Source organism: Procambarus clarkii, chromosome 94, assembly GCF_040958095.1.
Source record: "Procambarus clarkii isolate CNS0578487 chromosome 94, FALCON_Pclarkii_2.0, whole genome shotgun sequence".
In the NCBI taxonomy this organism is placed as follows: Eukaryota; Metazoa; Arthropoda; class Malacostraca; order Decapoda; family Cambaridae; genus Procambarus; species Procambarus clarkii.
This window is the reverse complement of record NC_091243.1, coordinates 6,787,735-6,799,507: the sequence shown is the minus strand read 5'-3', so window position 1 is coordinate 6,799,507 and position 11,773 is coordinate 6,787,735.

Below are 11,773 nucleotides of genomic sequence, written 5' to 3'. Positions count from 1 at the left end.
TGTGCTAAGAGAGAGAGCACGAGAGTGTCCAGAGATTACACCGTCAATGGAGTCCAAGAAATGTATATGTACGTCATTCATAATGATGTAATGCCAGGAATCTTAGCCAAGTATCCCAAATGTGCTTACTGTAGGTGCAGCCTGCACGTGACTGTAAAATGCCGCCCAGTTGGGTGGGTGTAGAGCACATGACTGTAAAGCTGCCGCCCAGTTGGGTGGGTGTAGAGCACATGACTGTAAAGCTGCCGCTCAGTTGGGTGGGTGTGGAGCACGTGACTGTAAAATGCCGCCCAGTTGGGTGGGTGTGGAACACATGACTGTAAAGCTGCCGCCCAGTTGGGTGGGTGTGGAGCAAGACTAGTAACTGCGTGACTCACCATAAGTGCCTTGTATTGTGACTATTGTGAACTTCTTGTTGAATCACTTGTGATATAAAAAGATCGCTAATATGTATATGTATTTGTGTAAATGATTGTATATATATATATATATATATATATATATATATATATATATATATATATATATATATATATATATATATATATATATATATATATATATGTCGTACCTAATAGCCAGAACGCACTTCTCAGCCTACTATGCAAGGCCCGATTTGCCTAATAAGCCAAGTTTTCATGAATTAATTGTTTTTCGGCTACCTAACCTACCTAACCTTACCTAACCTAACTTTTTCGGCTACCTAACCTAACCTAACCTATAAAGATAGGTTAGGTTAGGTTAGGTAGGGTTGGTTAGGTTCGGTCATATATCTATGTTAATTTTAACTCCAATAAAAAAAAGTTGACCTCATACATAATGAAATGGGTAGCTTTATCATTTCAAAAGAAAAAAATTAGAGAAAATATATTAATTCAGGAAAACTTGGCTTATTAGGCAAATCGGGCCTTGCATAGTAGGCCAAAAAGTGCGTTCTGGCTACTAGGTACGACATATATATATATATATATATATATATATATATATATATATATATATATATATATATATATATATATATATATGTCGTACCTAGTAGCCAGAACGCACTTCTCAGCCTACTATGCAAGGCCCAATTTGCCTAATAAGCCAAGTTTTCATGAATTAATTGTTTTTCGTCTACCTAACCTACCTAACCTAAGCTAACCTAACTTTTTTGGCTACCTAACCTAACCTAACCTATAAAGATAGGTTAGGTTAGGTTAGGTAGGGTTTGTTAGGTTCGGTCATATATCTACGTTAATTTTAACTCCAATAAAAAAAATTGACCTCATACATAATGAAATTGGTAGCTTTATCATTTCATAAGAAAAAAATTAGAGAAAATATATTAATTCATGAAAACTTGGCTTATTAGGCAAATCGGGCCTTGCACAGTAGGCAGAGAAGTGCGTTCTGGCTACTAGGTACGACATATATATATATATATATATATATATATATATATATATATATATATATATATATATATATATATATATATATATATATATATATATATATATATAATTTGATAGGCAAGAGTCTCAAGGTTCTCTAAGGCCTCACAAGAGACGCTTGACGGGTATTCACGACCGTGCAGGTTTCAGAAGGATATTTGCATAAATTCAATTAAAGTGTCACCTATTTAGATCTTCATGACTCGTTTTTTCATTAGTTTGGAATTTTAGAGAAGCTAAAATATTTAACGTGTGTGTGTGTGTGTGAACTCACCTAATTGTGGTTGCGGGGATTGAGCTTCGGCTCTTTAGTTCCGGGTCTCATAGGCCAATCTTTTGGTGTACACCCTCCAGAGCCTACTGGGCTCTATCATATCTACACTTGAAACTGTGAATAGAGTCTGCCTCCACCTCATCACTGCCAAGCGCATTTCATTTGTTAACTCCTCTGACACTAATGGGAGTGTGTGTCAAACTACCTCTCACCTCTCTCTCTCTCTCTCTCTCTCTCTCTCTCTCTCTCTCTCTCTCTCTCTCTCTCTCTCTCTCTCTCTCTCTCTCAGAAAATGTTATATTGTTAGGTTTCGAACAACTGAAGCTGTTAAATAACTCTATGGTAAACACAACTTCTATTTCATCATAGACTAATTGAAGATCGCAGGTAGGGTGTGTACTATAGATGCCGATATTTCTTAAAATGTGGCATTGGGGCCGACACCGACTTGGCTATGACACTCTTGTGTGGTATTCGGATGAGACTAGCCCCAAGCGTCTGGCCTTCAGCCTAGGACAGACAGACAAACAGGTAAACATATTCTAATATATGTCCTAAGACGTGTCCGGACATGTTAGTAATCCTGTTGACCAGACCACACACTAGAAGGTGAAGGGACGACGACGTTTCGGTCCGTCCTGGATCATTCTCAAGTCGATTGTGTCCATTCCCACAATCGACTTGAGAATGGTCCAGGACGGACCGAAACGTCGTCGTCCCTTCACCTTCTAGTGTGTGGTCTGGTCAACATACTTCAGCCACGTTATTGTGACTCATCGCCAGCCTCTTAATCATCCCTAGCACGCTTAATCCAGCTCTGGAGTAATCCAGCCCATGGATTCAAGGCAGAGCATATAGTGATATACTCGAGTAACACTACACTTATTACTACACTACACTCTACTACACTAATTTACTTATTAAAGTAAGACTACACTCACTACACTAATTTACTTATTAAAGTGTCACACGACTGATACTCCTCTCAGTGAAATGGTAAACTACCAAATTCCTATTTCTCTGGTCGCTTGCATCTTAGTCCGCATCTCCCCGAATATAAAAATCTTTACCTTCTCATTACTCTTTCAATCCATATAGTTCAGTCCTCACATTCCCTTTCAAGGACGGCGAGAAAATTACTCTTTCAATCCATATAGTTCAGTCCTCACATTCCCTTTCAAGGACGGCGAGAAAGTGTGCAGAGAGCTTATAAAAGCATGGAATGACTGATGAACTTACACTACTGAGACCAATTCAAAGCTCTCAAACTATACTCATTGGAACGAAGACAAGAGAGACTGTCCATACTATACACATTGAAGATGCTGGAAAGTCAAGTAACATACCTGAACAATTAAACTGCAATATGCTAAAGTGAGAGATATGGTAGGAATTGCAAAAAAAAAAACATATTAAAAGCTCACAGGACTTCGAGAAATGACGTTGACAGATTGCATTAGACTTCGATAAAACTATCTGGACTTCGAGAGATCGCGCTGGACTTTGAGAGATCGCGCTGGACTGCGAGAGATCGCGCTGGACTGCGAGAGATCGCGCTGGACTTCGAGAGATCGCGCTGGACTTCGAGAGATCGCCCTGGACTTCGAGAGATCGCGTTGGACTTCGAGAGATCGCGCTGGACTTCGAGAGATCGCCCTGGACTTCGAGAGATCGCGCTGGACTGCGAGAGATGTATTAATTCCTCACACAAAATATGTGGGAAGTGATGTCTCATGTATTCTCTTAAAACAAGAAGTAGAGGCGGCTGAGCCAGGGATAATTACCTGTTTGATGTGTTGTTCACAAAAGAGTTCCCCCTTCAACGGGAAGCAGTCATTAGCGGGGGTCAAAAGGCAAAAGGAAAACTGTTTGTCGCAGCTGGAAATGCTGTTCGTTCTCACTAGCAACCCTTCCCTCTCGCACCGCCACCACCTGCACCACCACCACCACCACCTGCACCACCACCACCTGCAGCAAGAACACCAGCAACACCACACAACACTGTGGAACACAATGAGCTTACAGAACATCGAACAGCAGCCCAATAAGACATCGAAGTACGCGTTGTCCACGCAAGAGGAGCCGCTAAACATCCTAAACACAGCCCTTGATAAACTTTTATGTGCTCTCAGAAGAGCAATTTCGTCCCCCTTAATTTAATATCTCCAGGGAGCACTGGTGTGGCGACCTGGTCCTCTACAAAACACCAATATTGTACCACGGGTCGCTGATCTGTGCTTTACCGCGGTCTAAACAGCCACTTTCCTTATGATATATTGACTTTACGTAATAATATACGTTACAATAATGGACATTCTGCAGGGGGAAAAAAGCTCAATGCAACAGATATTGATCAGTGACATAATTAATCCAGAAAACATGGGATTATTTTACTTAAAATGTATTGTTTTAATCTGGGATACTATTGGAGCAGCAGATTTTACGTAAATGTTAGTGGAATGTCTTTATGTTGGTCTTCAAGCTGAAAGAGATGACAAAATTATAATTGTAATATCTTCACTAATAATATTTTACTTATATAAACGTACATATATGTGATATATAACACGGTGGAGAATTCGTAGGTAAGAAATGTACATTACATAAAGCTATTAATTCGTCTCTTAAGTGGTGATGTCGTTTTCATATATCCGGGTCCTGCGCCGGTGGGAGACTGTACTCCATTATTTGTGTGTAAACTCCTAGGCCCCACGTAACCTGAATGTTACTCCGCCCACGAAACATGTAGATCCATACGCCAAGGTCAAACATAACCAGCTACACCCGCGTACCACATATCACCATCGGGCGCCGGTCGGCCGAGCGGACAGCACGCTGGATTTGTGATCCTGTGGTCCTGGGTTCGATCCCAGGCGCCGGCGAGAAACAATGGGTAGAGTTTCTTTCATCCTATACCCCTGTTACCTAGCAATAAAATAAGTACCTGGGTGTTAGTCAGCTGTCACGGGCTGCTTCCTGGGGGTGGAGGCCTGGTCGAGGACCGGGCCGCGGGGACACTAAAAGCCCCGAAATCATCTCAAGATAACCACATAGTGTGTGTGTGTGTGTGTGTGTGTGTGTGTGTGTGTGTGTGTGTGTGTGTGTGTGTGTGTGTGTGTGTCCAACATTGTGGATCACAAGCACACACCCACACACACACACACCCACACACACCCACACACACCCACACACACACACACACACCCACACACCCACCCCCTAGCCCCGTCCAAGGAAAAAGGAGACATTATCTGTAATCAGTAAAGATACTTCCCTCCCAGAGAATGGAAGATTTCCCTTATCGAGGGGCGTTGCTCCCTCGATAACTGACTTTTATTAATGGTTCTTTTAATCACAATTAATTTATCTTTTGCGTGTTATATATTTAGATAATTTTGTGAGTTATTTTTTTTAATTATCATGTTTGGTTTGTGTATTTTTCTTTCATGTTTTTTCTGTGAAATTTTCTTCTCTTTGTTTGATGTGGTGACAAGTATATAATTACCAAACATTTATTAAGTCCCTAGTTCGAGGCACGGAAAGAAATATACATGAAAATGTATATTTAATTATGCCAAAAATTATGTTTAATTATATTTAATTAATTAATTATGGTGAGGCCACTCCAGACCGACAACCAGAGCGCAACTCCATAGTCTCCTGAGACTGATGGATGCCTATTACTAATTATGTATGTATTCTGGTAGAGGGCTGCTAATTCCGGCTGACTCTTAACTCACTCTCGCTTAACGAGGCCTTTTAGATCACTCTTGCTCACGCTGCTCAGTCTGGTACACAAAGGAGCTATCTACATGTGTGTGGCTAATTCTGATTAGTTGTAACTCATCACCTGATATTCTGAGTTATCCTGGCCTGCACTATCTCCTTCTGCCTCGCTGACGTTCCCTCTTGAACAATATATATATGTTACTAATGTTGTTTCACGCTTGAGATACTGTAACAGGCAACATGGATCAATTTATAATGGTTTGTACTTCACTCTTACAACTTGGAATGCACTCTGAGCCTCTCTGAGCCTCTCTGACCCTCCCTGAGCCTCCCTGACCCTCCCTGACCCTCCCTGAGCCTCCCTGAGCCTCCCTGAGCCTCCCTGAGCCTTTGAGCCTGAGCATGAGAGCGCCTGACAGCTGGGTGGACAGTGCTTCAGATTCGTAGTCCTGAGGTTCCGGGTTCTATCCCCGGTGGAGGCGGAGACAAATGGGCAAAATGTTTCTTTCACCCCTGATGTCCCTGTTACCTAGCAGTAAATAGGTACCTGGGAGTTAGACAGCTGCTACGGGCTGCTTCCCGGGGGGAGGGGATGTAACAAAAAAGGAGGCCTGGTCGAGGACAGGGCCGCAGGGACGCTAAGCCCCGAAATCACCTCAAGATAACCTCCCGGACACTACATCACTCTGACAGACTGTCTCCCTCGAGCTACAGCTTCTAAGACACTGTCATACAGTCATTAACTCAACGCGGCGTCCAGACTGGTCCCACCACCATCTCTGACTCAGCTGGCCCCGGAAGCGTTTGGGCACATCCCCGGGAACGCTATGCTTCATAAACTTTGTGGATTATTACAGAGGAAGGCTGTTATTAATAGCCAGCTGAACAAAGGGAGGCGGTGATCCAGCCATTGGAAAGTGAAATCTAGTGGAGGTTGCGGCGTCTGAGAGCAGCTCTAGGTTATGGCTCTTATCTTGGGAGCCTTTGTTCGTCCCCAAGGTGACTCTATCGCGGCCGGGTGATACTCGGCTCGCTTAAGGTCCCGGTGGACTTGTCAAGGAGAGTTGGAGGTCCTGGTGGACTTGTCAGCAGAGTTGGTGGTCCTGGTGGACTTGTCAGCAGAGTTGGTGGTCCTGGTGGACTTGTCAGCAGAGTTGGTGGACTTGTCAGGAAAGTTGGTGGTCCTGGTGGACTTGTCAGCAGAGTTGGAGGTCCTGGTGGACTTGTCAGCAGAGTTGAAGGTCCTGGTGGACTTGTCAGCAGAGTTGAAGGTCCTGGTGGACTTGTCAGCAGAGTTGAAGGTCCTGGTGGACTTGTCAGCAGAGTTGGTGGTTCCGGTGGACTTGTCAGCAGAGTTGGTGGACTTGTCAGCAGAGTTGGTGGACTTGTCAGGAGAGTTTTTGGTCCCGGTGGACTTGTCAGCAGAGTTGAAGGTCCTGGTGGACTTGTCAGCAGAGTTGGTGGTCCCGGTGGACTTGTCAGAAGAGTTGGAGGTCCTGGTGGACTTGTCAGCAGAGTTGAAGGTCCTGGTGGACTTGTCAGCAGAGTTGGTGGTCCTGGTGGACTTGTCAGCAGAGTTGAAGGTCCTGGTGGACTTGTCAGCAGAGTTGGTGGTCCTGGTGGACTTGTCAGCAGAGTTGAAGGTCCTGGTGGACTTGTCAGCAGAGTTGGTGGTCCTGGTGGACTTGTCAGCAGAGTTGAAGGTCCTGGTGGACTTGTCAGCAGAGTTGGTGGTCCTGGTGGACTTGTCAGCAGAGTTGGTGGTCCTGGTGGACTTGTCAGCAGAGTTGGAGGTCCCGGTGGACTTGTCAGCAGAGTTGAAGGTCCTGGTGGACTTGTCAGCAGAGTTGGTGGTCCTGGTGGACTTGTCAGCAGAGTTGGAGGTCCTGGTGGACTTGTCAGCAGAGTTGGAGGTCCTGGTGGACTTGTCAGCAGAGTTGGTGGTCCCGGTGGACTTGTCAGCAGAGTTGGAGGTCCTGGTGGACTTGTCAGCAGAGTTGGAGGTCCTGGTGGACTTGTCAGCAGAGTTGGTGGTCCCGGTGGACTTGTCAGCAGAGTTGGAGGTCCTGGTGGACTTGTCAGCAGAGTTGGAGGTCCCGGTGGACTTGTCAGCAGAGTTGGAGGTCCTGGTGGACTTGTCAGCAGAGTTGGTGGTCCTGGTGGACTTGTCAGCAGAGTTGGAGGTCCTGGTGGACTTGTCAGCAGAGTTGGAGGTCCTGGTGGACTTGTCAGCAGAGTTGGTGGTCCCGGTGGACTTGTCAGGACTGCGGAGGTCAAGGAACAGGGACTAGTTACCAGAAGGCACTGTCAAGTGTGTCAGAACCGTTACCTAGTTTACCTGGTAGAACTTACAAGGCAGAAAGTGACTACAACTTAGTACTCACGAATAGTGCCACCAATAGTAGGAAGAATCACTCTTCTTTACTGTGGGTCACGATATATTGGCTTCAGCTCCTGGGTCCCTACACACACCCCCTCCTTGGCACTACTTCCCACACACGCCTTCCCCACACACACCCACCACACACACACACACCCTCCCCACACACACACACACACACACCATCCCCATACACCTTATTGATTTTCCATATTGCCTATTCGTCTCTTCAGCCAGTTATATTTGTTCACACAACATTTCTGCAACGTTGCAAGGGATGTTATTCTTGGTATATATGTGTGTGTGTGTGTGTGTGTGTGTGTGTGTGTGTGTGTGTGTGTGTGTGTGTGTGTGTGTGTGTGTGTGTGTGTGTGTGTGTGTGTGTGTGTGTGTGAGCGTGTAGTTACCTAAGTGTATTTACAGGATGAGAGCTACGTAGTGTCCCGTCTTCCCACTTTGTCATACTTTGTCATGTGTGTGTGTGTGTGTGTGTGTGTGTGTGTGTGTGTAGGCACCTATTTACTGCTAGGAGTTTCTCCTTGTCCAAGTGTGTACGTAGTATTTTCACGCCTGTTCCTATGAACAGTGAACAGATTCGGAAGATTCAGAGATTCGGAAGAGTATCCTGACACTCTTGGCAGCAGCAAGATCGTCTTGATTTTGCACGCAGCTGCTTAACCAAACCTATCCAACATCCCTGCACCCGTACACCCAGCATGGACAAAAGCCCTACACCCAGCATGGACAAAATCCCTACACCCAGCATGGACAAAATCCCTACAACCCAAAGTGAAATGGAAGTTATCAGGGTTGACCCCCTGTTAATTACTGAGTTTACACCTGCCATGCAATAAATGTCAGCCAGGGAGGTATACCCCATAGAGAGAGAGAGAGAGGTGAACAGGTATTGAACAAGTTGCTGTAAGCAATATACGTAGGTTGAACATCCGTAATTCCTAGAACCTTCATATCGAGACGGCTGACACCAACATATGGAGGACAACCAGACTGTTGTGGGTAGGTAGTCGACACTCCAAGCCACACAGTTACTGCTCAGGATTTCACCCGGACGGTGTAGTCAAATCGACTCGGAATAATATTAAAATGCACTTGAGACTCGCCCATCCGAGTGGGACGAAGAAAATCAAATCACATAGAGCGGACCCCACGACCTGATATATGAGGATAGATGATGATACACACTTTAAGAAGCGCTGCGGGAAGCGTACACACACGCTTGGGGAGGTACACACAGCCCTCCCCCAGGGGCGGTGTTCCCCTGGTGGTACCGTACACACAGCCCTCCCCCAGGGGCGGTGTTCCCCTGGTGGTACTGTCTACATCAGCCCTCCCCCAGGGGCGGTGTTCTCCTGGTGGTACCGTTCACACCAGCCCTCCCCCAGGGGCGGTGTTCCCCTGGTGGTACCGTCCACACCAGCCCTCCCCCAGGGGCGGTGTTCCCCTGGTGGTACCGTTTACACCAGCCCTCCCCCAGGGGCGGTGTTCCCCTGGTGGTACCGTTCACACCAGCCCTCCCCCAGGGGCGGTGTTCCCCTGGTGGTACCGTCCACACCAGCCCTCCCCCAGGGGCGGTGTTCCCCTGGTGGTACCGTTCACACCAGCCCTCCCCCAGGGGCGGTGTTCCCCTGGTGGTACCGTTTACACCAGCCCTCCCCCAGGGGCGGTGTTCCCCTGGTGGTACCGTTCACACCAGCCCTTCCATAGGGGCGGTGTTCCCCTGGTGGTACCGTCCACACCAGCCCTCCCCCAGGGGCGGTGTTCCCCTGGTGGTACCGTCCACACCAGCCCTCTCTCAGGGGCGGTGTTCCCCTGGTGGTACTGTCTACACCAGCCCTCCCCCAGGGGCGGTGTTCCCCTGGTGGTACTGTCTACATCAGCCCTCCCCCAGGGGCGGTGTTCCCCTGGTGGTACTGTCTACACCAGCCCTCCCCCAGGGGCGGTGTTCCCCTGGTGGTACCGTCTACACCAGCCCTCCCCCAGGGGCGGTGTTCCCCTGGTGGTACCGTTCACATCAGCCCTCCCCCAGGGGCGGTGTTCCCCTGGTGGTACCGTCCACACCAGCCCTCCCCCAGGGGCGGTGTTCCCCTGGTGGTACCGTTCACACCAGCCCTCCCCCAGGGGCGGTGTTCCCCTGGTGGTACCGTTCACACCAGCCCTCCTCCAGGGGCGGTGTTCCCCTGGTGGTACCGTTCACACCAGCCCTCCTCCAGGGGCGGTGTTCCCCTGGTGGTACCGTTCACACCAGCCCTCCCCCAGGGGCGGTGTTCCCCTGGTGGTACCGTCCACATCAGCCCTCCCCCAGGGGCGGTGTTCCCCTGGTGGTACCGTCCACACCAGCCCTTCCCCAGGGGCGGTGTTCCCCTGGTGGTACCGTCCACACCAGCCCTCTCTCAGGGGCGGTGTTCCCCTGGTGGTACTGTCTACACCAGCCCTCCCCCAGGGGCGGTGTTCCCCTGGTGGTACTGTCTACATCAGCCCTCCCCCAGGGGCGGTGTTCCCCTGGTGATACCGTCCACACCAGCCCTCCCCCAGGGGCGGTGTTCCCCTGGTGGTACTGTTCACACCAGCCCTCCCCCAGGGGCGGTGTTCCCCTGGTGGTACCGTCTACACCAGCCCTCCCCCAGGGGCGGTGTTCCCCTGGTGGTACCGTCCACACCAGCCCTCCCCCAGGGGCGGTGATCCCCTGGTGGTACCGTCTACACCAGCCCTCCCCCAGGGGCGGTGTTCCCCTGGTGGTACCGTCCACACCAGCCCTCCCCCAGGGGCGGTGTTCCCCTGATGGTACCGTTCACACCAGCCCACTAGGGACAGTGCTGCCCCCTGGTAACGGCTCTAGCATGAGAGTTTGGAATATCACATTTATCATTGTAATTGTTTATCATCAACTTTGTTTTAACTTTCCTGTCTTTATATTTTCCCAGCTGTTTCTGGACACAGACCGGACTGGCGTCAGTCCGGTCTGTGTCCCCGGATCCTGTAGCAGCCATCAGTCCGGCATGTATCTATGTATCCCACAGCAGCCGTCAGATCGGGATGTGTCCATGTATCCTTCACCAGCCACGTGTCCAAGGAGAAGCAGTTTACTCCTCACAAAACACCGTAGTCGCCTCATTTCGACGTTGTCACAGGAAATAAACTTGAGAGATTTCACGTCGCTCAGAACCCAATAAGCCGATAGAGATTCCAGCCAGATCTCTCACGACGCATATTTCAGCCTGGTGCAGTGTCTCTGGAGAATATTTCTCTCTCTCCCACTTTCTTCTACCTCCTATTGAAGAGCTGGAGAAGTCACCAGATTTACTTACGTTCAGCCGTGTGGCCCCAGCGTGTGAGAGCTGGGGAGGGGTGTACCTCCTTGTGGCTCAGGGTGTGAGAGCTGGGGAGGGGTGTACCTCCTTGTGGCTCAGGGTGTGAGAGCTGGGGTGTACCTCCGTGTGAGAGCTGGGGTGTACCTCCGTGTGAGGGCTGGGGTGTACCTCCGTGTGAGGGCTAGGGTGTACCTCCGTGAGAGAGCTTGGGTGTACCTCCGTGTGAGAGCTGGGGTGTACCTCCGTGTGAGAGCTAGGGTGTACCTCCGTGTGAGAGCTGGGGTGTACCTCCGTGTGGCCCAGCGTGTGAGTAACAATGTTATTGTTTACAGTCTCTCTCTCTCTCTCTCTCTCTCTCTCTCTCTCTCTCTCTCTCTCTCTCTCTCTCTCTCTCTCTCTCTCTCTCTCTCTCTCTCTCTCTCTCTCTCTCTCTCTCTCTCTCTCTCTCTCATAACAATGGAAGGAACTACAATAAGCAAGAGGTTCAACGTCTGTTAAGTTACCCAGCAACGTGTTCTTTAAATCTTCAACCCGATTTTCAAACCAGTATTTACCAATGATTATTCACTCTCCCCCTCCCCCACTCCCCCCTCCGCTCCCTCCTCCCTCACTCCCCCTCCTC